Raw genomic sequence first — 27,504 nt, 5'->3', positions numbered from 1 at the left:
GTCACTGACTGATCTCTTATACCTTGAGGATGCATTTCAAGAAAGGGAAAAAATCCAGATTTGTTCTTCTCATTGTATCTTCAAAAAACCTGAAAAGTGCAATTTTATTAGGCTCTTCCAAACCTCAGAGAAACTTTTCCAAATGCCTACAGAGGTGGAGGATTAAATAAATGATTTGTTGAAGTAATGGAACAGTCATTGAACTTCATAACACATGCATATTTTTAAATAAAAAAGAAAATACTGTGGTTGTTTTTTTAAAATTTGGGTTAAAAAATCCGTAACTAGAAACACAGCATGAGCAGTTTGTACTCACATCAACTTTGTATCAGAGAAAAATAAAGTTTTGTTTGTGTAACATTGTTAGGCAAAATAGTAACTATACAAATTTAAGAAAGGAAATAACTTATTTATGCCAAGTTAATGGAAATTAGCATTATGAGTGATAATTTAAGGAGGATTAGATGATGTATTGCAGGTTTCAACCAACTAAAAATAGAAAAGCTATACAAGCCATAAAAATTGCACAATGTACAACTTTCAGTTCCAGGAAGATTGTGTTTGCAATCCTTGACTACAAATGGAGTTGCTTTCTGACTGTTAAGATAGATCTTCTGGGGCCATAATTAATACAGAAATCCTGAGCTTTCCAAATGAGTCAGACATTAAAAAATATGATATGATAGTGGACTTGAAGTTGTAAATTTTTTATAAAATCAGTTAGTGATTGTCTTCTAGTTTTTGAGCTGTGTTCACAATTTCTAAGTATGTTCCAGCACGATGAGACATTTTAAAACTGGAAATAAAGATTACTGTATAACCAAAGCGATACTAGCAATGAGGCTTTTAAAAGACAGGCAAAATCCCTGACAAATGTGAGACACCCAGTATGGTCACAAGAGTCAGCAGTGCCTGCTGAAGAGCTCCTCGTTACACTAACTCATTAACTCGGGATGCTTATTATTAACCCATTATGCTAAAAGATTTCAGGGAAAATAATGTATGTTCAGGATGTCCTTGGTAATCCAGTCCCTGAGGGCTTTGACAGCTCTGCAATTCAGATGCGCCTTTGAAAGACAAGAGATGACATAGGTCATTTTGGTCACCTCCTGGATCTGACATCTGCAGAAAGCTCAAGCGTTGCTTTCCAGCCATGCTATTGCAACAGCATCTCCTGAATGTTATTAATTTAGGAGTTCAGCTCCACCTGGAAGCTCCTGCGTATCAGCTGGACAGCCCATGGTATGGAGTAATACCTGTGTCGAGGGACGCTTCCAGAGCAGGGGCTTCGCTAGAATCTAGGTCCGGAGCGGGGAGGAGGGACTTGAGGATGGAGGTGTCCCTGTGCCATAGCTCTGCTGCTCCCACCTGAGGCTGACTGGGGTCCCTGCTGCTCCCTAGAGAAAAGATAAGGCTCAGGGGCTGCACATGAGGACAAAGCGCAAAGCAGCATGTTCTGCTTGCTCTGCCTGCCAGCCAGCAGGCCAGCGAGAAAACACAGACTTCCAGACTTAAAGTGGCTTGAAAATACTTGTATTTTTTAATTTAGAGATTCCCATTGACTTTATCCATGTGTCTCCAAAGCCATGACAGAGCACAGTGACGTGAAGAATCCAGAATACACTAGGCAGAGTGGTTGCAGTTATGATGCAGTATACCCACCCAGGTGGTAAAACCTCACGTTCCTGCTGCCTCCTAAGAGCTGGTACCACAAGTCACAGCTTTCTGCTTTAATTTAGCAATCAACACTAAGTAACCTCCTCCATCCAAAAAAAAGCAGCTGTAACGAGGGAGGGAAAAAGCTGGTAGGTAATGTGCTGGGTTCCTCATTCAGTAGACTAGTTCTGCAGATTATGTGCAATGCAATGCAGTGATGAAATGACAGCAGAGGAGTAACATGTCCAGCTTGGCTCATCTATTAGTCACACTGCACGCAGTCTGCAGACTTCTAGCTGCCCAGTGAAAATGCATGACTCCCTTGGTTGGCCAACTGGGCGATCCGCAGCACAGCAAGAGCAGCAGACCAGTTTCTTTCATAGGCCACGAAGCAAACAAAGGAAGGCTGTGGACACGGTGACAACTCGAAATACCATGGAAGTATAGCAGACATGGAGGGAACTGGGAGCATTGCTACAGGAAAGCTGGGGATGTTGCAAGGCGTATGGGGAAGAGAGCCGTAGCACTGGACAGAGGCAAGGTCTCATGTTTATAGAAGCTCACTCGTGCATTTGATTAGTTTGCATAAAAGAAAAAAAAATTAATCCACCTTGTGGATTCCCTGAATTCTACCCTAACCTTATCCACTGTGCAGCGTGGTTATGGTATAAGCAAAGTTGGGTAGGTCAAACTCACTTCAGAGATAGCTAGCATGGAAAGATCAGAGCCAATGGATCTGCCCAGTGATGTGTCCAGGCAGGCTTAGTGGCAGGACTGGTGGCGCCAGAGAGCTTCTGAGGACTGTGAGACCATGGAGGTCTTTCTTTTGGCCCAACATTTGGTAAAGGAGAACATGGTGTTCTGGAAAGCTGTGATTTTTTTAAAGAAAACAGTAACAATTTTGTTCAACTCTACAGATTGACTGTTACTTGAATCATTTATATAGTTCTCCTAATAACAATGTAGTCATACGAGGGACATTACCATTTAAGGAATAAAGCAGGACTGCTGTGGTGTCTAAGTTAATAGCAGTTAGAACAGTGTATGACACATTTCCCCATTATTTCTTAACAAACTCTATGTGAATTCTTGCAAAATAGTAAATACCAACTTGGTATTTGTACATGTTTTTGTCCTTGCTCCGAATTGAAAGAACAAGATTTATTGGATTATGAATAACACAAGGATAGATACAATCATGAAATCTTAACCAGCTGTAATCACAGTTAAACTGGGGCAAACACAGTAAGTAAAACTTGGCTTTACAGGAAAAAAAAAAACAGATTTTACTGATAAATACTTCAATTTTATCGAAAATTTGTTTAGGAAACTTCAGTTTTGAACAGCTAGATCTAGGAGAAAATTGAGCAATTATCCATCTATTTATTTATTTATTAATAGTAGAAAGCATTTTGTACAAGGGCAAAAATGCAGGTTACCACACTGTTATACCCACAAGCTCTGAATCACATCTGTCATGACAGTTTACAAGAAGCAAAGTAGAGATAATTTGTAGGAGGCACATGGGATTTACAGAAATTAATTCTTTGCCCTACTAGAAGTTTGTCCTTCAAAAAAGTCAGTGAGAGTTTTCTCATTAATTTGAACAGAGGCAGGATCAAGACTATTGGCTTTGAAATTTAATATGCAACTATCTAGAGCTAATAAAAGAAAGTGAGCGATGTTTTTGCAATGAAGAGCTTCATTTTCAGTGCAAATCACAAAGTATAAGAAACAAAGAATAGTTTTCTGACAATCAGCTCATAATAATTATTAAGATTATAAAAATAGTGGACCAAGGCATAATGGGTCAAATTCTGACCTCATTTGTCTTGACTCTTCCATGTTTAAAGAAGTTACTCTGGATCTTCATCAGTCTAAATGAAATTAAAATACGATACGCCTGAATGCAAAAAAAAAAGTGGCGTTGCTCATGATTTGCAAAAACCTTGTTCACATGAGACATGGTTTAAAAATAGGGCCTTAAGAGTACTTTCCATCCACTATATATTGTTTTAAAGTCATCTTACAAGTGTAGTAACTACACCTAAATCTTCCCAAGAGGAGACATCCTGGAACACAGTTAGGACTTGAGTAATTTAGATCTTCTGATGTATTACCAAGCAGCAGGACAAGGTAGATGTTTTACACTACTCTGGAAAACCTTTTTCTTCATTAAACTTTAAAATGTCTTGAGATCATATTTATGCCTATACATGTCTTATTCTCCATTTTAACAAAGTGATGCCACAGTAAATATGGTGAGCAAAAGAAACAGTCAGGATGAACATTGTTGTATTTAATTAAAATACGCTGCATTACACAACATTGTGTTTTACAGAAAAGCCCATGGGATTTTGCCACTGACTTGAATAAAAATGGTATTTCACTCACAACCATAGTACAGGTACATCAAAAAACGCTCCTAACCACCTGTTAGGCTAATGAAAGAAGCAGCTTTGCTCACAAGCTTTGCCTCACTGGCATCTTTAACATAATAGGGCTACAATAACATCACAGCCCTTTGCACAGCAGGATGCCTCTTGGGCTGTTTTTTCCATGCCGGTTGTTGAGAGCTTTAATCACATGCAGTAAAAATAATCATTTTTGTTTGTTATTCTCAGTGCAGTAATATGAAACTATTGATTCTCTGTAGATCTGTTTTGGAGAAAGCCTCTCAGCTTTCCCCATTCACGTACACATGCCCCCTTTCCCCCAATGCACCACAGATCAGCGTACCAAACTTAGCAGTAGGAAAGCTGAAGTTTTCTTTGGCCAAGATACCCTAATGACATCTTTGATGAACGTGCCTATCTTCCCATTGATCTACAAGCCACAGTTCCCAGGACCCTCAAAGGAACAGCCAGGGAAAGCAAAGAGCTTTGGAAGCTGCTTTTCACTCTCTTGCAGCTCCAAGCCCCAGCTGTCTCACTGGGGATGGTACAACGAAGGGCAAGCCCTTCTGGATGGACAGTGTGGTGAGGCACTGGGAAGGTCTGGCTATGCACAGCTAGTCAGAATAGGACACAAACTGAAGCTGATTGTGGCAAACACCCTACACCCCACCAGCATCACCCACAGGCCACCATGGAGGCAGGGAGCATGCGATGGCTTCCACTATCAAATCAACTATTTGATGATGAATATTATAATCAGAAATGTTTGTTAGAATTACAGTTCCATTTAATTTATTGTCAGGGCCCTAAGGGCCCAGGATCCTATGTCCCCCCCCTCCAGGGCCATCAGCCCCTGCCCCAGCATTGCCGCAGTAGGGCCAGTCTCCAGCTCCCCACAGCCGTGCCCTGCCTGGCCATGGGCCCTACCAAGCTGGACCCACTCATGGACCCACGGCCCATCCCAGCCTCGGCCCATCCCCAGGGAAAGGCCTGATGCCCCGGGCTGGGGCTGCCCCCAGCCCCCTAGTCCCCATGGGGATTCCCTCTGCTCCCAGCCCCCAGGGAGCAGCCACCCATGCAGTGCCCTGACATGTATTTCCTTAATTGTGTATTTAATTGCTTGTAATCATGGTTGGGATTCCTCTTTGCTCTTGCTTAAGAAATGGCTTGTATTTTAAAAGCCTTTAATTTTCATTGATCTTCATATGTGCATGTAGCAGATAAATTTGCGCTTCTCTTTTCCTACAGCATATTACAAAAGCTCTTTTTTCCTTATGCTACAGGACAGAGAAAAGCTAAAAAAGAAATCAGTGTGTTTATTCCTGAGAAAAGAAGGACTGCAGAAAACCAAATGTTGTGGTCCCCCCCCACCCAACAATGTCTCTCCTCCACACTAACAGAGGCATCCCACACCCCAGCGACTGTGGCCCCAAGTGCTGGGATGGCAGGCTCAGCATGACTGGGGAAAACTTTCTGTATGAATCTCCCCTTGAAACTTGATTAAACTATTGACTCAGTAAGGATTAAAAGTAAAATAGAAGCCAAAAAAGATTGCTGTCACAGTCTTAACAGCTGGGAGCCAGGAGTTTCCTGGAGTTTTCCAAGAAGCTATGGCACAAGAGACCAGGGGATACTGGATTTGATCAAATATCCCTTTCCCTGGGGTCCCGAGAGGTGGTGAGAACAGTTGTCCCCACATTCTCTTCTGCTTTCCAATGGCTCACACCGACAGGAGCACGCTGCAGAGCTAACTTCAGGGAACGAGCCCCCTGAACTCTGCCACTGAAATTTCTTAAAGGCAATGGGTAAATGCAATTGTGGGTTCTCCAGGAAAGACTGATCACATACCATACAGTGTTCACAGGAATTTTCTCAGTCATTATTGTCAAACAAACTTTCAAAATGCCAGACCCATTTCTTCAATGATTACTGTCACAAATCTAATCAACGGCGTACTATGCTGGCTGAAGGTCTCAACCAAATCATAATTTTCTTTGATTTCCTAGCTTTTGATTAAAACCTTTCATACTGCAATTTCAATCAACAACTTAGAAAAAAAAACACCCATTATTTCTAATAAAGATCATCTTAGATTTCAAAACCTTTACTCAACCTCCTAAATATTTGGCACAGCACATCCTTGCAAGCCTGAAATTATTACTCTGTTTGCTATGGTTTCTTTTATTATGCTATTATACAAGCCTGTTGTACTTTGTCATTTGTAGCACATTACCTCAGACTTGTTCAGGTACAAAGATGGACTTCTAGGATGATCAGGGGAATAGAGAACCTATCATATGAGAAGACAGAATGAAGATCTTGGCTTACTTAGCTTAGCAAAATAAAGGCTGTTAAGGGATTCAGTTGCTGTCTATAAATATATCATGGAGGCAAACATCAGGAAGATGGGAGAGCCACTTAAACTAAATGACAATGTTGGCAAGGGAACCCATCAGCACAGATTGGCCAGAATTTAATCTATGCTAGAAACCAGAAACAGGTTCTCACTTGGAGCAATGAGATTTGGGAACAATTTTCCAGTTGGAGTAACAGCAGCAAAAGTCCTAACTGCACTCACAGTGGAACTTGATAAGTTTATGAAGCGGATTATAAAATGGGATTCCTGCAATATTAGGACAATCAGTTTGATGACTCATTAGAGCTTTTCCCATCCTACGTTCCCATATAAAGCTATAGAATATCATGCAGATTCTGCAACCTTCAGCCATGCATGGTTCAGGACAAGATATGCCAGCATATTTTCTGTGCTTCAGGCTATTTAAAAAAAAAAAATAAACCAAAAGAAAACTCCTAACCAAATAGTTCAGTTTAGTAAGTGTATTTGTTTAGGGTAGTGGTAAAACTTAAATAATTTTATCTCCAAGATAGACAATAAATTCAATAGAACCCAAATGTATTACAAAATAAACATCTTTTACATTCAGTTGTCCATCACTGAAATTCCTAAGATTATTGATAATTAGTTCTACTTGTCCACCAGCACTGTTTAAGTTTTATTATAAATTTTACACAATATTTTATCCATGACTTTAAAACCTTTGCAGCTGAAGTTCAACTGTTATTTATGGTATTCTGCTCTAAGCTATAAATTAATTAAGGACAAGTACATTTTTGTGCTAATGCATTTTATGTTGGAGGGTATCCAAAAGATATAGCCAAAGGAACAGAATTATGATTGTTTCTCATTTACTTTGGTCATAGCATGGGTTGTACACGTGAGAGGAAAGACATTTTGTTAAAAACAGACCCGTCTAGTTTTGGAGATACTTACAGATCTTCATTTTTGTCATGCTTATGCTAAGCTTGAAGTAAAACCCCATGAACCCCTACAAAGCAGAAAACTTATTGGGTAAAAAAAAAAGTTTGGAAAAAAATCTACTTTCACCAAAAGCAGTAAAATTTTGACATAAAAATCAATCACAAAAAATATTTCTTTCTAAATGCACACACATACACATGAGACAAAACTATGGCCATGGTGAAACTATGTATATTTTTATTTTCCTGTAGCTCCTATTTGAAATTCTGTTAGCAATACCAGGATGCTATCTTCATATAAAGTGTACTAGCATAGTGAAGGGAAGTTTTACTATGAAGATGCCGAAAACATTACTATAAGATATATCTTATGGTAAGTAATAGTATCTTAATTTGATTCATTCAACTCCCACTTAAGGTGGCTTCATAAACCTTATATCAGTTTTGCTGGTTTTGTTATAAGCAGTTTGCTTTCTTAGCCAGCGAAGTTAAAAATCTCTCACCGGTTTCTTGTGAACAATGCTAATTTCAGCTCTTCTGATTCAGCATTAGATGCTCAGGAAGAAAGGATCCAGTAGAACGGAAAACATCTCTCCATTCTCTCCATTCTCATCTCAGTTAATGGATGGCTTGGGACCTGAATTATTGACTTCTAACATCTTTTCCTCCCTTATATAAAAATTCCTTTGAAAGCATTTTAAGCTTCTGGTTTAAATCAAACATGGTGAAAATCGAGTACCCATTCACATATGTGTTTGTCTACATAGTTTTGCATGTGTTTTTTCATTTTAATTTTGTTGCATTTTGCTTTTACCTTATGCAGATTAACTCATGCATTATGAAGGAGTATCAATCCATCTACTCCAGGCTCTTCTTATTCAACATCCATCCTTCATGCCTCCTTTACACTTTTTTCTCTCAACTAAGCAATCACAATTTCACTTTTAACTGACAATGCTAGTCATTTTCGTCATAGCCTCCGTTTCTATTCTCATTATATATTTTTAAGGATTCAATCAGAAGCGAAATGCATTTTGCAAGTTCTTGATTTACCTCAGCAGTCCACATGATGTATATAAATCAAACTAGTCTCATTTCCTCCTTAAACTGCTACTTTTGTCTCAAGCAAAAGTAGTCCTCGATTTGAACAGAAACTGTCTGTGTGGTCTGGTCTCTTCAAATTGGTCATGAATAGATGGAGACTGATGAGTTTTCAGAAGGCTGATGTTATGAAATATTTTTTCATACATGGGGGGAAATGTCCTCGCTATTTTTAAGAGAAAACTTCATCCATATTCAAAAGAAAAGCTATATGCTGAATTTATACCTTCTGACACTAGAGTCTGAATTTACATATCAGTAATTCAAATATTTTTTCAAAATGTACTTCTTTGATTTGTCAAGATTTATTTGCCACCAGACTGCTAATTCTTAACTTTTTCCTCCCACATTGTAAGTAACATAAATCACTGTGTCACCTTATAATTTAAAGCATGATGATCTCTTTTCCACCATTTTATAGTAAATATAGCAATGTAGTTCTAAAACAGTAACATGTTGAATTATGCTAATCTTCTGTTGAAAATTTGCAGATTATTCTTAAAGGATCATGCAAAAAAACAAAGTGGCTAGGCATTTTCTGCCTTTCTTTTTAATCAATGCTTAATTGGTGCTTTGCTGCGGAAATAAACTGATTTCACCAATCTATAAATTAAACCGTCTCCGTGTCCCGTGAAAGTGGTCGCTACTCAGTGCACTGATCTAGACAAGACAAATTACGCATGGCTGCTACGCTCAGCAAGAGCTGATCAAAACGCAGCACTTAAATGAGCTTGTGTGACAGTAGGCCAGGTTGGTAGTAAACCAGAGCCTGTATTTTCTCATGACTTCTCTGCTGTTTATATGGAATAAATTAGTGGTTGTGGTGGGATTCCTAACAGATGCTTATTCACATAACAAAAGCACCATGGTGTCTTGCATGCAGATCCTACACAGAGCTGCCGAACACTGACAAGGCAAAGATCTTGAACTTATTTCACAAGTGAGTCAACAAAGAAGTATTGGGACCCTGAAAGGTGCCTGAGAAAATCCTAATGGGCCACATTATTTTATTCAGGTTTGTTTATCAGATACAAGACGTGGCGTCACTGAGGAATCTCCAGCACTGTCGGTTTTAAGTCTCCGTTACGACTGGTATGAGTACAGTAGAGCCTCCCTGAGGACTGCTGGTTTCTGTGCTCCTCTGAAATATTATGGGGAAACAGTCTTAGGGTGGTCAGAAAGTTTACGGTGCTAATTCTAGATCTAGATCCCTGGACAAGAATTTCCTGTGCAGGTTTATTATTCTTCAGCTGTGAGAGGCAAACCTGTTCTCAAGAATCTCCTGGAGTTATCATTTCTGTGGATCATGGCAGCCAGAGAGCATTTGCCTTCACCCTTCCTTGCTCGTCCATAGCTCGGGGAGCTGGGCTCCGCAGGGGTCTGGAGGTGACTGCCTCTCATCTTGGCAGTGTCTCCGAAGGAAGGAAGCCAGGAAGGTGGGTGACTTTGACATCTCTCAAATCCATAGTTCTAGTAGAACTGTAGTTCTAGTTCTAGTAGGTCTATGCCCCTGTCATGTCCCAGCACCTGCTCTCTTTGGCTGGTTATTTTTGCTTTACATGGTCTTTGAAGCAGTCTCCACGGACAAAAAGAATGGGGTGGTTATTCACACACTGAACAGCAGAGCTGCAGAACACCTTGTCCATGGATGCAGAAGTTAACATAGCTTGGAGGGAGACAGTAGAAATACTTGGAAGAAATACTCACTTATGCTTGCTAACCAGATAAACCACATCATTTTCAGGCAATCTCTTAAACTGAAAATAGCTGGAGGCAGGGACAGTGCTCAGGGGAACTTTCAGATCCTTGCCCTGCACTTGTTCTCCCTGGCTATCTGCTTTTGGCCGCTGGTTTGTGTGTTGGTTGGTTTGTTTGCTTTCCCAGAGCAGAGCACACACGCAGTCCCCAGCTGCCACAAATTATGCTGTGGAGTTCCCTGCAGCTGACTGAATTGCAGGGGTTGGCACAGAGAGCCCGAGGCTTAAACATCACCTTGGGAAAACTAGTCAGTGGCTTACTACTGATTTAGTAAACTTGCCTCTTCTTGTTTGATTGCTTATGACAGCACATGGACCTAAAACTGAAGGACTTTATCCTCAGCTATTTTAAATTACTGTAGCTTGGCTGTGGCCCTTGAAAGCAGGCTTCTTTATCCAACTATAGTTCTGACATGAAAAATGTATTGTTATCTCACCAAGGATGCTTTTATTGAATTGTTTTGAATGTAAATGTTATGTTTCCTTTATTGTATGAATGCAAAAGATTTCTATTCTTAGAAGAAAAAATGTAGTTCATACCCTGCAACAATGCAACCTAACTGTATCCTCAGCTGAAGTACACAAAAGTCATAGTGTCTCCCAGCAGGTGCTCTGGAATTGGCTTATGTTAGTCTTAAACCACAAAAAATTGTTGTCATTACTGAGCAGTTCAAATGGGAAAGCTGTTCTTGCAAAACAGTATTTAATGGGCCTGAAAACAAGAACAGAGCAGCAGGGAACTGCAAAATGTTATCTCAAAAGCACGTGCCACACCCTTAAATTAATCCAAAATCAAATGTTCCGGTGGACAGAAAGAAGGGCAGAGCATACTGTTTGTCACTGGGCATGCGAATGAGTTGCGTGCCATGGCACAGATGTCACAGCGCTCTTTTCAGTAATATTTTTAAGCTTTTGATAATGCCTCAAGCACCTAAAATTAAAGGTGACTATCTTGATAGCAATGATCTGAATCTTACATATATTTAGAGACCAGTGCTGTTCAACATCTTTGTTGGCAACACGGACAGTGGGATTGAGTGCACCCTCAGCTTCTTGGCTGACAACACCAAGCTGTGTGGTCAAGGCACTGGAGGGAACAGATGCCATTCAGAGGGACCTGGACAGGCTTGAGAAATGGGTCCATGAAAATCTCATGAAGTTCAACAAGGCCAAGTGCAAGGTCCTGCACGTGGGTCGGGGCAATCCCAAGCACAAATACAGGCTGGGCAGAGAACGGATTGAGAGCAGCCCTGTGGAGAAGGACTCGGGGGTGTTGGTGGATGAGAATTTCAACATGAGCCAGCAATGTGCACTCACTGCCCAGAAAGCCAACCATATCCTGGGCTGCATCAAAAGCAGCGTGGCCAGCAGGTTGAGCAGGTGATTCTGCCCCTCTACTCTGCTCTCGTGATACCTCACCTGGAGTATTGCCCTCAGCTCTGGGGCCCCCAGCATAAGAAGGACATGGACCTGTTAGAGCAGATCCAGAGGAGGGCCATGAAGATGATCCAAGGGCTGGAGCACCTCTCCTATGAAAACAGGCTGAGAGAGTTGGGGTTGTTCAGCCTGGAGAAGAGAAGGCTCCAGGAGACCTTATAGCAGCCTTCCAGTACTTGAAAGGGTCCTACAGGGAAGATGGAGAGGCACCCTATCAGGGAGTGTAGTGACAGGATGAGAACCAAGAGTTTTAAACTGAAAGAGGGCAGATTTAGATTAGCTATTAGGAAGAAATTTTTTTACAGTGAGGGTGGTGAGACACTGGAACAGGTTGCCCACAGAAGTTGTGGATGCCCCATCCCTTGAAGTGTTCAAGGCCAGGCTGGATGGGGCTTTGAGCAACCTGGTCTAGTGGGAGGTGTCCCTGCCCATGGCAGGGGGGTTGGAACTAGATGATCTTCAAGGTCCCTTCCAACCCAAACTATTCTATGGTTCTATGCTTCAATGACTCTATGATTTATGTTTATTGATGTAATTGTTGTTCTTCAGAAACTTCAGCTGAATTAGGGCTAGAGTTTTAAGTTTTTAAACAATCTGTATCCTAATTTTTTTTAAGCCAGAAAGATATTTAAGATAAAAGTACCAGAATCATAAATTGTGTTTTCAGAGCTACAATTTAAAAGTGTATTGAATTGCTGCTTAATTGCAGAATAGTCTGATATCTGAAATCATTAGCGATGTTCACAGTGCATGTCACAGCTAAAATTCCACATAAGCATATTTTTAAAATGATCTCTTCTTTTACTTAGCCGTTTTGTTCAAGAATCCCTTTCTCATGGATGAGTTGGTAAAATACGCATCACTCAAAGCTCTCTAAAGAATGCAGCCTCTGCTCTGCTTTATGTCAGATGATTTCATCAGCTCTTGGAGAAGGATTTGAATGAGGATGTTGGCAAATAAAAGTCTTTTTTGTTTGCTTTAAAATTGTGATATATTCAATTCTAATTTTAACAAAATATGTATTGTACATGGGGCATTGGAAACTTATGCAAGAAGAGGGGTGGTCTTTTTTACTTCATGCTATCACTTTAGGATGGAGTTGCCTCTGAGGTTCTGCTTCACTAACAGGGAGAACTCCTGGGACGTTAAGGCACCGCCACTGTCCTTTCACAGGAGAGGAGGGCAAAGGGATTCAGCTGGCATCGAATCCTTGCAAGTTGCTGCAAACCCCAATGCTCTACTTCCACATGGAACAGTGTAGAAAGCCATGCATAGCCTGATGTTCCCACTACATAAAAGTTGAGTGCTCCGTTATGCTGAAGCCAAAGGTTCAAAGTGGTCATTTGAGTTTCTGGCTGGTTTGTTGTCTGTTTACAGTTTAGCTGTTGATGCATCAATAAATTCTTATTATTCTCTTCTCTGACAGGGCTTAGAATTACCTGTATGAGGTTTTTACATTACTCATTGAACTCCTGTTCAATAAAAGACAGTCCTCCAAAACTACATATGGTTAAAATAAGCCTTTTGCTGGCATTTTTTTCCTTGCTTGCGTGTTTTCTTTTGAAAAGGAGATAGTCCTGTGAAATCCTGTGCACAATTGTGCCTGTAGCTCTAAGCACTGTTTGTCCATGAGGAACTAAGAAGACCCAATGAAGTGTTACTAGCTTTGACTCATCTGACCAAAGTATCATCTGCTATGCTCGTTAATTACAATAGTTCAGGTGGAAACATTGGTCCCTGAGCTTAATTAAAATTGTTTGGGTTTTTTTTTTTTAAACTCATCTAATGAAAGGAGAACAAGGAAACAGACATTTGAAGCAGAGAAGTAGAAAGAAAACAAAGGTGCATGCAGAGGAGATACTAAAATAATGCCTCAGGAACCAACTAAAAAATCAGTTTAAACATGTGTCACAAAAATTTTTCCAATGCTAGAATTTTCCAGTGTTGGAAGTTGAAAATATTCTTGGAAAGTAGTCACTCTATCTGTAATCTTAGAGAAGTCTGATTCAATAATAATAAAATAGGTCTTTATAGTGCAGAAAGGGGTTTATGTGATTGTTCAGATGATCCCAGGCATTTGATGCGTTCAGATGAGTATGACATGAGGACTACATCTAAACTAGTAGGTTAAACAGTGCCAAGGCTTGGTCAAAATTTTGGCACAGAGTAACCAGTGGTCTTCCTGGAATGGTTCAGGAATTAGCCCTGGCTGGGGACCAGCCTAGCCAGGGGCTGGCAGCCTGGATGTAGCCAACCTGTTGTGAAGGCTGAGGAAGTTTAATAATGTAGGCATGACCAGCCAGTGACAATTGGACTGAGGGTCAGAGAAATGGCATCATCATCGTTTAATTTCCTGATAGCAAACATAGCCAATGTGTCATCCATAAATTCTTAACAGTTTCTGTATGGCTGTTATCACATTGCTTTCAAACAAGGATAAAACTGTGAGAAATGGAAACATGTATTGTTGCTCTACAAAACCACAGCAGAACTGCAAAGCCCTATTTTTGAGAGGAGGGCAAGCAAATGAGAAGCACTCTGACAGATGGCACAGTCAGATGGAATGAATTCCTGAGGGCGAGTGCAGCAGAGAAAAGAGGAACAGCAAGCATGGTAAAAATATGGGAACAGCAGCTACCAGAAATGTTTCTACAAAAGTAAAGCAGGTTGAGCAAACTGCCTCAAAAATTGCCTGTGGCCAAATCCAAAGGGGAGAACTGAGAAGACAGCTTTGCAGGGAAGTATGGTGCCATGCAGATGGGTGATGTTGGACTCTATGCTGCTGCAGCTGTTAGCAAGGGATCGGAGACAATCACTTCCAAAGCTCACAGCTGGAAGGTCAGCCGAGGAGGACACTGGCACCCAGAGAGAAGTCTAGCTCAGCCTGGCAGGCAATGGTGAATGGCAAACAGAGCAGTGACACAAAGCTCAGACCACAGAGAGACATGAAATGAGACATGAACTGAGACAATTTTGATTCCAAATGAGTCAACTGAAGATCCAGATAAATTACTAATAAAAGCATGTTGACACTGGCAAAGTGTCATTGTGATTGCTGATTATCCTCTGCATTCCCGAAGACAGTGCTTCCATCCCACGGCAAAGGTGATGGACAATACCTATCACTGGCAAAGAGATCCTGACTGACAAGTACAAAGTGCTTGTCACAGTGCTATTCCATCCCAGTGTCCTTCCCTATCAGCAAGGGCAATCATGCTGTCCACACATTTTTTCCCACCGTGGCGCAGGCTCTGCTGAGGAAGTATTCGCCAAACAGAAGAACCAAGATCCTTCACCTCAGTTCTTGTGCTGTAGTGCTGTAGCATCAGGTGCAGAGGTAACTGGGGGAAGAGTACTGCGTAGCCCTGTAACCCTGAGACAGAGGTGCTCTCTGGAAATGGTATGTGCATAAGCCAGCTGCAACAGGTGAGATGTGAGGAACTGGGCCAGCATCAGCATATGTGGGCTATTCTGAGAAGTTAGCCACAAATCTCTAGCAGATGTCCTTGGCGTCCTTTTTTCAGTGGCTCTTAGCCTGGCATAATTTTCACAGGGATGGCAAAAGTCGATTCGCTACCACAGAGCAGCTTCCTGGCTGAATTTCAATAGATCACTATGGAACATGGAGACATTAAAGCTCTTCAGCAAAATGGTTATGGGATTGTTTTCACATGGGCAAAACAAAAATTTTCTCTCATCTCATTCTTAGAAATGCTCAAAGCATTCTAGTTGAAACTTCCAAAACCAATTCAGACTCAGCCAGACATCCAGCCTGAACAAATAAAGTTTGGCAAAGCTGTAAACAACTGGGTTTCATGCAAGACTAGATTTCTTAATGAAAAATGTCAGGCAAATTAGATAGAGGTCTTGTTATCAGCTTGCTCTGTAGTATATCTTCTCTACCATGTCCCAGCATTTGCAAGTTGATTGGCATACCTAAACTTTTAATACCGTATTTAATATCTGGTCACATTTATATTTCCAATTTTCATCTATTGCTAATTCCCAGTTGATTAGCCATATTTTGCTGATGCAATGACAAAACCTGAGACTAACAGAAGTCCTTCAAACACCTCTTAGCAGACTTTCAGCTTATTTTCTAGATCAGAGAAATCTGTGCCAGCCTCACAGAAGTATCTGCATGGAACATCCTGATTTTTCCCAGTTTTCTTATTACTTTTAGGAAGGATTCAGAATGAATATTTAAGAGAAAGCAACTGAAGCAGTTGACTTAGACCAACTAGTTCTGTTTCTAGATTAAACAGATGAGACTGAGTACCTATCTATGTTGATAAGACTGCTTATCAACAAATCCATTCCCTCCGTTCCGTGTTCAAAAAGGAGCATTTTTAAAGATGCTAAAGACAGAGGTTTTATTAAGTTAAATCATATTTTCCATATATTTTTGGTTGTAACTGAAACATCAGAAGTAGTGTCTGTTCTGACTTTCACTATCTTATTCTCAGTGGATTTAACATTTTCTTAGAGAGTACATGAAAAAAGGATATAGTCATGATCAGTGAGCTGACATACACAGCGCATTCTCAAAGATGCCCTCAGAAATTTATTAATATTCCTTATAATGGTTTCAGCCAAACTTGCTAAATTTTTTCCTTTATTTGATCTGCAAATGACCTATTTTGGCAGCACTCTGAAAATATATAAAAATAACATAATGTCTGCAATTTATTTTTTCCTGCCTGCAATGCTCTATGACAGCATTTTTGAGATTAACCTCTCTGACACTCTGCCAGACTTTTCTGCGATGTCCTTGGGAATTCTGACCTATTAACTACAATGGACTTTTAATGCAAGCTGTTTAAGGCAGGCTTGTTTCCATAAAGAAACTGTTTTGATTTTAGGGGTTACACAGATGAAATGCTTCTCCTCAGAGTTAGAATCCAAATGATTCCACTGAACTGCATGACAGAATTGCAAAGTTTTTGCTGTCTGTGAGCAGCCTGTGGAAGGAGAGTTGTACGAAAGAAGACAAAATAAACCAAAATTAAAATACAACAGTACTTACACTAGGTATTTCTTAAACTGTCAACTGCTACATAATCTAGTATCATCACTGGACTCACAGAAAAACTAGGTTCGTTGCTTTCTTCATAGTATAGTGACACCATATTATTTATTTGTACTGGTGGTTTTTGGTTTTTTTTTTTTTAATGATAGTTTTGTGCCTGCTTAGGTTCTTTCTATGGCGAGAAATGGTAATATGAGGTTAATGGCAATGTTCTCCAGCACTAAATCAGTTCCTTGGCTGAGAGAAGGGCTGGGATACCTGCACATGATCTCTAATGGTTCAAGGATGTGCTTTTCTTACCTAGCCCTTGGTGTTACAGCTACGCATTCATCCTACTGCCAAGGCTCTGCCCCTTGAGGTTTCCCACCACAGGGGGACTGGAAGCAGAACATTAGATTAGATTAGAGCCTGAAGCTGAAATTATGCTTGGCAGTATCTTCTAGTAAACAACTCATCCCACCTAAAAGCATGGGTTTGAGTACTGTGAAGCAGATTTGGGTCAAATTCAGTATAAAGTTTCAGAGAAACAAAAAAATAAAATGGAATGTACGAACTGCAGAAACAGTTCCTTTTGGTATTTCCGATCTTTTTTTCCTCACACTAACATCACAAGAAGTCAGTGGTACTATCAGAGTGAAGCAGAAAAATGATGAGAAAATGGTTTCTCTGCCCTCTTATTCTACATGTCCCAATTCCCTGGCAAAGTAGTGTTTTAAGTTCTTACTATACAGAAAGAAACTGTTGTTCAAAATGTTTTCATGATTCAAAATTTGTATTTGAATACAAATGCATGAGTTTTGGGTCACAGGAAGTAAGGACAACTCTACGACTTTGCATGTAGCTTCGAGTCTTCCCAAGTGTGAGCTCTTGCTCCAGTGAATATTTAAGTATTTCATACAAAGTAGACATTTATTTTTTTCTGTGAAGGGTGAAGCAGCTATCTCAGAAAACCTTGTATTTAAAGTATTTTTCTGGGAGGTGGAAGACTGTCTTTTTATCCCTATATTGTAGCAATGAAGTATTCTAACCTTCTCCTTTCTGGGTTAATTTGTTTTTTTTTCATGGTTCCAACCTCTCACTTGCCTCCCTGTTCTTTAAATTTTGCTAGAAGAGCCCCATAACAAAAACAGCATTTTGCTGTTCCAACCTCTCACTTGCCTCCCTGTTCTTTAAATTTTGCTAGAAGAGCCCCATAATAAAAACAGCATTTTGCAGTCTGGTAAAATATTTAATTCAAACAAAATCTAATGTGCCTCACTGCAAATCCTGAAAAACCATAGCAAAGCATTTATTTGCTTTTATTTTTTAGATTCAGATGTCAGTCAAAAAAGTACAGATATATGCACAGTCTTAATCATAAATTATTTTCCTGGGAATTCCTTTGAACGACTAACTGAGCAATGCCTCCTTTCCACTTTTCTCTTTGGGTCCCTCTCTTACATGCTGGCTGCTTCTGAAACCTATCCTCCACCTTCTTCTTCTCCTCTCTTACAGCTTCAGAGGTTCAGGGGCAGAACTGGGAGCACTGTAATAGTTCTTGTTTTCTGTCTGGGAGGAAACCATTTGTGAAAAGTTTCTTTTGTGGGTGAACCACCACAGTATTACTGAGTGATTGATGATTACCTGAAAACTTTTATGAACCAAGAAATCATCTTGTTTGCTAGGGGTTTATACATTAAGATGGATAAAATATTTTTTATATTGACTATGATAACAAATATAACTAAAACTACAATAACAAAGATATAAGGTGACTAATAATGTAATGTTAAAAAATATCAATGGACATATTGCATAGCTACATATGCAATATATTTTTCATTCCCAGATTCTGGGCCCCATTTTCTTAGAATGTGGGAGGAGAGATGAAGTAAGGGAAAGGAGAGGAGCTGTTGCTGTGCTAGTAGCAACTGTGGGGTGGCTGATGCGTTCCCCCAACTCATGATCCGACTGCAGCCCTATTCCTGCCCGCCACCCTCACCCAGGCTGGAGCTGTGCCTGCCCCCGAGGCTGTGAAATCCTCTGACACTTTGCTTATGTGTTCCCATAGGAAACTACTGCCTCCTCTGGTATTTCATACAAAGAAAACTCTTAACTGCAGCCTTTTAGAGAGTGACTGCATTGTAATATATTGGTTACTGTATTCCTGTACCCCCTTCTCACTGACCCCACTCAGGTTCTCTGGTCTTTGGGCTTCGCTTCCTGAAATTATTTTTTCATGCATCACCACCTATATGTGCTTTATTACAAGTGATCAGTATGAGTAATTCCATAGTTAGAGAGTTGCACTGTGATGCAGGTAAAGCCATGATGAAGGCAGCATTTTCAGTCTAAGTAAGGGAGCCTTGAGATAGGGTTGATGTTGGGGTGAACTGAAATGTTATCTGTCAGCTGTAGCTGTCAGCAAAAATATTAAAGAAAGAGCAGCTGCATCATGCCACAAGCAGGGGAGTGGAGCAATCGTAGCTCCAAAATAGATTTCAGAGTCAGACAGAGTTTTCTTTTAATGAACCCCATTAATAGTCATGGCCTGTTTATTTCCAAACCTGCTTTGAGTGAGTTGATAATGCTACTGCTTTTAAAATGTTTTAAACAAATGCTTGAGATGCAAGTAAAGAAGAGCTATCTAAAATAGGACTTACTGAACAGTATGTTACTATTCTAATAAAATGTAACTTTCCCTTCTAACTATTCTCAGCTTCTGTAGCCCTAAATTTACCCTCACCATTTTAGTGTGCAAGTGTTGATATAACAACAAAATTGAAATGACAATAAAAAATCATAACCATGTTTCTCACCTGGAAGAAAAATTATTTGCTTATAGTAGCTTCTGTAGCATTTATTCTTCCTTTTCTGAACACTTAATTAATAAGGTACTAAGCTATCCTTAAAATACTTATTAAATAACAACATCTTACTGTCTTTTTGGGTTGCCATTAAAGACAATAGTAAGTGTCTGCCTCTTCTGGATCTTGAATTCCAAGATAAATGTAATAAAGCTTGCGGCGGGGTGTTATTGTTTACTCCTTGGAAAAACTTATGCAACAGCAGAATACTGTTCTGATTTTTGAGCTGCTGCTAATGAAGTACAACCAGACAGGGTACATTGCCATGAGTCAGGAAATCTGGATGTTCCTGGACAGAGGCCAAGGGAGCTTAGACACATCAGAGATGTGATGTATATGTATCCTCTGGGGGAGATACACTGAGTTGTTTTCAAGCATCTTAAGCTGCTCGATTCAAGAGGCAACGAAATGACCACACCGAAATGAAGTTACTAGCTGTCCATTTCTCAGAGTCCCTTGTTTTTACACCAGGAAAACAAGAATTAAGTAGGCTGTCCAGGGGACCTTACTGATTAGACACCAGGTTCAGCCTTGAGACAGCAGATCCAAGACCCTGAGGGTATAACTTTGTTCCTTCACTATAAAAAGAAAAAAGAAAAAAAAAAACCACAAAAAGAACAAAACAAAACAAAACAAAACTAACTTAAAAAAACCTGAAACCCTGATATGCTATAATCTACTGTGAGACTTTAAACAAACCTTTTGAACTCATGGTCTGTTAAAGAATGGTACGTCTTTTTTTATAAGAACATGGGTGCTACCGTTGTACATAGGGAGAGAAGCTACCCTCTCCACAATGCTAAATCATTTGCTCAAACGCTGCTACATTTCAGTACAGCGCTATGGTACAAGTGCAACTCCCTAGAATTTTTGGTGCTGTCAAAAACCATGGGCCCCTGTTTTTTGACAGAAATTAAGTAGTTTCCTAAAGCTAGTTGAGATCATGTAAAAGGGTGCCACTGGTTTCTTTTCCTTTCCACTCCTCTTTCTTGCCACTTAATATAACCACCCCAGGAGACTTTAATTTTTCACTGCTTTCCTACCTTTTTTTGGTAGGTCCATTCTCCTTATCTTCCCACAATGTTTCCCTGCATCATGCTCCAAGGGAGGACTACAGCTTTCACTGCCTTTCACAATAAAGCAGGACAGGCAGAGCAGTGGTCCCTGCCCAACCTGTTCTGGTACACCCAGGTATGTGGGTGGCTACTTGGACTTCCACATTTCTCATCTTTTATCAGAGGATGCTCTCACAATAAAGACTTGACCTCCCTTCCATGAAATCCAAGGAAAGGTCATTTATTACCTCATTCTTCCCCCCCCGAGAAGGTTCTCAAGTAAACTAAGAAATAATTTCCAGACCTCTTACTTTCTTCTGGACTAGCTTCAGGCCTACCTTCACAGTTACCGCTGCCATTACACTGTTGCAGGGCATGGTGTGGAAGACATGTACTGACTTTAGTGGTGTTTCAGCAGCTGTGGTTGCAAACCTTGGCCTGGCTGTTCTGTGCTGTGGTACATACATGAGTGTGGGACTCTGCCCTGCTCTCAGACTCACTGTCCCTTCTGTCTACTGGTATTGCCAACCGCACACATTCAAAATCTTGAGATAATCTTCCAAAGCTGTGTTTCAGGAGATTTTAAAGCAATACCTCGTGGCATCAGATCATCTACAGCTCATAGACTTCAACTTTCTTGAAACGATCAGGACTGTTTTTTTCTAATTTTCTCTGGTTTTAATTAAAGCTGAGTCATGTAATGGCAACCTAATCCCTAGGGTAAATCTTTACCAAAAATCTCCGTTGACAAGAGGGTCACCTGAGCTGCCACCATTGCTTTACCAAAGTGGGCAGGACTGGAAAACCTGGCTGCTTGCCAGGCCTGCAGGAGACAGGCAACACCACAGGACATTTCTATTTTCCAGCTGCTGTCTCTTCCCCCAGCCAGTACATGGGGTTTGTGTGGCCGCTCCCCAGTGCTGCAGTGCCTCTGGGGCTGCCCCACCACCAGCTAATTTGGTCAGTCCCAACATGCCCACTCCTTCCCTCAAAGGTCCTTTTTCCTCCAAACTTGTATTTTTTTTCCCCCAGCAGCCTCCTTCTTGTACCAGGCAGCTTGTCCTGAGCACTCTCAAAATAGCAAGAAGTTCAGGAGCTGACAGCACCATCTTTGTGCGATGAATTACTTCTGGTACAACTGAACCTAAGGGAATGGTTTTGTTTTTCCTGAAACATCTTAGTATTGACAGTAGTTTGGCTTCTATTTTGGTATGGTTTCATTCTTACAGCTTCCTGGTCACATCCCTGGTCCCCCTCTTTCCTTTTTCTGCTGTGCTTTACCAGTATGGCTGATTTCTTGCTACCTGCAACTCAGGGCACAACTATGCTTCCCTCTGGGGAGCTCCTCTAAAAATACACATTCTTGTCATTCAGACTAATTTAACTTCTATTCCTACTTCTCCCAGCAGAATCTGGTTTCCAAGGAGAGCTATTTAAGTCTCCTTATTCAAAGCTGTTGACATGATGTTCAATACTGCAACATCTCAGAGTGTCAAAGTCACTACTATATTTATTCTTGTAACATCCCAGGTGTTATTAAAAGTGTAGAAGTAAATAACTTGCTGAGACTCATACAAGTAGTCACTGATGTGAAAGCCAGCCATTTAACCAGCCCTCCTCTCCCCCGGTAGGGTACCTAGCACCTCACATTTTAAGGTAACATTATTTGAAAGGAATAACCAACAAACTACAAACATGGCACGAATATTTTGGAGTGGGAACCTGAATTTAGTGAAGTGTTTCTGATTAATAAGCAATCCATCAGATGTCCTGTCACTCTTGCAGCCTATTCCCTGTCGTGTGATTTAGTCTTTGTTTATACAACTAAAGCTGGAGGTATCTAAATTAGCCCACCTTGTGTGCAGTTATGCTTGCCTCACTTTTAGATACTCAGTGCTGTCCTGGAGGGATGTTTTGAGTTGACAGCGGTAGCATGCAGCATTTTTTCCTTTCTACTTGCTCCTTAACAAACCGTTGTCTTATGTTCAGGGTATTCACTGAACACTTACATAGATTATTCGTTTTATTTCTGATATCTTCCTGTGTTTCTTTTGTGCCATCTAAGCTAAGGAGAAACTCATTACACTGTCTATAGCTAATATCATGTATTTTTTCTAGCACTTCATTAGTTTTCAGAAACCTGCGGTGATACAGGTTTTGTGGCTGGTAGCAATACTAATCAGGGGCTAGAAACCAGTATCACCGATGGCAATTTGTTTTCTTGGAGCCAGGCAGCTGTGTCACTGTCACAGAGAGGACTCTGAACAAGTACCACAGCAATCCTGTTGTGTATTTCCATTTACAAATAGATCAAATTCTATATCAAGGGTACTTACATTGTACACCCTCAATCTTTCTAATAAAAAGCTGTTCCGAAATAATTTTGGGTTTGAGAATGTGTTCTCTGAAAGTGGGAAAATCAGTTTAGCTATTTTTTCTCTCCAACCCATAAGCTACTTTTAAAATCAGTGGCCATATGTATTCAAGGCAGGGCAGTTAAAGATGCTGTTATCTGGTTAACCCATGGTTTACAGGCCCCTAGCTTTAAAACACTAAGCTTCCTGGCCTTGTGTGAAACACTTCTTGTCTGTCCTAGCCTGTTTTGGTGTCTTTCAAAGCATGATCCCTTCTTCCTAAATCTCACTAAATTTCTCACTGGAGAATATGGGAGCTTTTTTAATTAAAAAAAAAAGCTGTGAGGGTAATTGGTATGACCCGTGTGTGTGCACAAGTCATATTAGCTCCTCAAGTTCCTCTCTGCAGCAAGTGCTGAGGTTGCTCTAGAAAAGTACAATGGGATCTGAGACTTCTGTACTCCACCAGCTGTGAGAATTCCCTAGCCTTTTTCCACTCAACTCTACCGATGATGGCAAAATTTAAGTTACGCTATCCAGCTTTAAGAATGTTACTTACTGATGCATCTAAAGACAAGAATAATACCTGTCTTCAGTGCTTATTCTTAATAGGTATGAGAAACCCTATATGGAAAGACTGCCTGCCACATCCCTTTGCGTGCCACAAGGCCACTACTTTGTCCTTTCTTCATGCTACCATAATCACCACCAGGTAAATTTAGATGCTTCCACAAGCAAGGGCTTTTCCAAACCAAAAGAGCCTGAGCTAGTCTCAGGTTAACCAGAACTCCATCTAGGAATGCTGTTTGCCATATGTGCATGATGCTCTGTTCCTGATTAGGATACAATTGGAAAGAGATGTTCGGTAAGAAAAGTGAACTTGGCAGTGGAGGCAGACTCCAGGGTTTCCTTCCTCAAAAGCAGCATCTCTGTTTTCCTTCTTTATTTGCTTATTACTGACAATCTCAATACTAGCATTTCAGCTTATTTAACTACCTGGAAAGATAAAGACAGAATATACTTAACCTTTTTTTTTTTTCAGAATTCTTTTGCAGAGAGAGATGGCACCTTAATGGCATCCTAATTCTAAATGTTTGACTTTCAAACAGAATGTGTCAGGGAGGAGGAGGAGGAGTGTATGCATTCTAAAAGCTGGAGTAAACTAGGATAGAAAATGACATACAAGATTTTTGGTTCTTATTATGCTTATTTGTGCATAGAACACATCAAACATAACAAAATCAAACAAAAATCTCTACAGATATTGCTTCTTTTGCAATTGCGAAAGTGCCAAAGGCCTGTGATTTATGTTACTATCGACCGTCTCTCCATCCATCTTTTATTCAGCATACAGATTTTGATACACTGATTATCATCACTGGCAAAATATTCCTCGGCTAGCCATGTTCAAAACTTTGTGATCCAAATAAGATGTGAAACCTTAGGATAATTACAAATTAAAAGTACTCAAGATAACTGAAAATAATCAAAGCCCTGAGCAACCTGATCAGACTCTGGAGTTAGTTCCACTTTGAGTGAGACTGGACAACTTCGGTCAGTTCCTTCCACCTGAATTCTGGTTCTGCAACTCCGTAAGTGGCACCTCTCATTTGCAGGACATGCTACTATGACCCCGCCTTTCACTATTTGCAGTGTGATGCCTTTTGTGACTTGGGTTCTAGCTTCTGGCTCCTGCCACTCGAAGCGGCAGTGGTTCCCATAGCCAGCTGCCTTGTAACACGTGGTTCCTCTGTCACTCAGGAGATCTGTTGCCATGTGTGTCCCTCTGTGCAGAAGGGACATCTTGTTCTGCGCTATGTTTGACATGCTTGAGGACATCTAGCATGGCATTGTTCCCTTCCTTCTGTCTCCTGCCCAGAGTCAGAAATCAGAATGTTTATTTTTCTCTAAAGAATTTTATCAGATTGAGGAACTGAAATTGAGAAACTGATTCGCGTTACTTTTTATTACAGAAGTCCTTGTAGAAGAATAAAAGGAGGAGAAATAAGACACTACAGAAGAACTACTCTAACTTGTATCTTAAAAGTTAGATATGAGAGGTTTTGTGATTACAGATGGTGGAACAAGTAAAGTAAGATTTTGAGGATAAGTATGAATGACAGACACAGGAATTGAATAGCTTTAGCATGAGAAACATATGCCTTTTTTTTTTTTTTTTTTAAATTTCAGGCTGCCCATTAACAAACCAGTCATAGTTAACCATATGTGCTTTGCCACCCTTTCATTTATGTCCTGCTTATGGCTTTTAAAGGGATATATTTTCAACAATTTGAATTATTTTATGAATATCCTATCTATTATGTTCAAAATTTGAACTTAAGGACAAATTGTATATGTTTTTCTTTAGTGTATATTTGTTGTCACAGTAACTGCAGTTTTCCCAATAAATGGAAATTGCATCGTTTCCTTAGCATTCAGGTTATTGCACTGAAATAGCACCATGAACTCACCACCACTTCTCCCTTCCTGTTGTCAAGCTAGAGCTCATTTAGTTACAGGAACAGGCATTAAAACAGGTTAGGTTAGATATGTTCGCATTAGAAAGCTGAAGCGAGTCTGCTTAGCCCCATTACATCCTATGACTCATGCATGTGTGGGAAAGACCTTATTTTCACAGAGATCTCTTAGATAAACAAGGCAAGTTGGCAGCAATTCGATTACACTGTTAGCAGCCTCCTGCTTTCTGTTGCTTTCATTTGCTTTATATTTTCTGAAAAATGCAAGCAGTCTGATAAACTGTAACGAAAATTCTTGTACCAAGGACACATAATCTTTCATTTTCAATTACTTTTTTTTCATAGGAGCAGCCTTAAAAACAGCTTCTAAAAAATTCTTTTCTGTTATTACAGTAGAATCCGCTTTTTCTCAATTTTTTTTAAAGTTTTAGTGGACCTGTAGCTCTTGCTGTCCACAGGCATAACACTAGGTAGTTAGATACCCCTCCCCACCCCCAAAACCTACAAGCCTCTAAATACTGTGGACTTCAGATAGAAAATGGATTTATTTTCCAAAATATTGCTTTTACATGTGCACTGGAACAAACTTTTGAACAGCATAAATCACAAAAGTTTATACGCCTTGACACCATTTCCCCAAAAAGGAAAAGCAAATAAAGCAACTGTTACTGTATTAAAGAGCTCTTAAAGTACATAAATCAAACTCAAAAAGTTTATTGCTAATTCATCGAGCTTTTTGTTCTTTTTCTGAAACCCCACTGGTTTATATCTGAGTCTGGTCACATCATAGATAATTAAGATTTTAATTGACATTTTATCAGCTTTGAAATGAAAATCGTTCGGACAATGTACAGCAATCTTTTAGATTCACACACCCCTTTGCTTGTCTCAGCTAACAGCAATGCAACGGGTTGCCCATTTAAGGGAAAAAGTACAAGCTCCAGTCTGTTTCCCTGTACTTCGGATGTGATTGTCCCATTCCTTCAGCAATGCATTCTGTAATGCCAAAAAGCATTGCTTTTCTTACAAAAGGCACACACACATGCACACACTTATGCACATTTCTGATTAAGTTTCAGCTCTCATAGAGCTGCAATTTTAAGGAACTGGATGTTGGAATTCTTAATTTTCTTCTCAGTTCTAGAACACCACATATAGCAATTTTCTATTAACTGGGGGAAAAAAACAATACCATTTCATTGCCTCAGAACACTGCTCTCTAAACAGCTCAGGGTAAATCATGTACTTTAATAGCTGTGTATCTATAGAAGAATGTTTTCAAATTAAAATGCAATTGCGCTTTCAGGATATATGCTTTTAATAGTAGGAATTGTCTCCTTCTCCGTACTTGCAAAGTGTGTAAACCATTTTGGAGGCGACCACAGTCTATGTAATATTACACATCATCTTTAGAGTTAGAATTTCAATGCTTTACTTGTGGAAAAGATTCAGAGATGTAGTCCAGCCCAAGCAGAATGAGAATGACAATCTTGAATTAAAAAAAAAGGCACTGTCCCAATTTAGGAAGACTTTTTGTCTGCATTGATATTAGTACTTATTTTGCTATGATGGTAGGAATAAAAAGTGATATAGGAAGTGAGATTACCTGCAGAAGGTGTAGGATTCGGTAAAAAGACCCAACATAAAAGGAAAAATCTAATCAAGCATCCAGAAAGGCACAATTTTCTCAAATACAATAGGTATCACACAGTCTTCAACATGATTAGAGAATCCTACTGTCTCTCCTGAACAGGAAATAGGTACAACTGTTCCTCTCCTTTGGACACTGGTACCTCAGAGAATAACCACAAGATTGTGTTATAAATGCTTTATTTTTCTAGTATCACTAACTTGGTACAAATACTAGCTATTAAATGGGAACAAGAGAGATGAAGAAATCTTAATTCTTTATTAAATAATTGTTTCAGTAATCCAATATCCTCCAATATAAAGTAAAAAATGTATTCCCCAAATAATTCCCAGCATTCTGTATAAAATTACGAAACAACTTTCAGTAGAAAACACTGAGAGAAATGACAGATAAATGGCTAAAAATGAAAAGCATCAGAATGAGGTGATGTAGCCGAAAACTATAGGTGTTTGCGTTTCTTGTAAAG

General features: G+C 39.9%; 1 protein-coding gene across 1 annotated transcript in view; it reads right to left on the bottom strand.

Annotated features, from left to right (window-relative positions):
- Window positions 1-27,504, bottom strand: part of FILIP1 (filamin A interacting protein 1) — a 112,594-nt gene that overhangs the window by 81,247 nt on the left and 3,843 nt on the right. Inside the window, exon 2 of the mRNA XM_009895755.1 lies at window positions 1,257-1,397. The gene's annotated coding sequence lies outside the window, so the exon portion shown is untranslated. The remainder of the gene's footprint in view (window positions 1-1,256; window positions 1,398-27,504) is intronic.

The sequence above is a fragment of the Charadrius vociferus genome, unplaced genomic scaffold (assembly GCF_000708025.1).
Source record: "Charadrius vociferus isolate BGI_N301 unplaced genomic scaffold, ASM70802v2 scaffold362, whole genome shotgun sequence".
In the NCBI taxonomy this organism is placed as follows: Eukaryota; Metazoa; Chordata; class Aves; order Charadriiformes; family Charadriidae; genus Charadrius; species Charadrius vociferus.
This window is presented reverse-complemented; position numbering and strand designations above follow the sequence as displayed.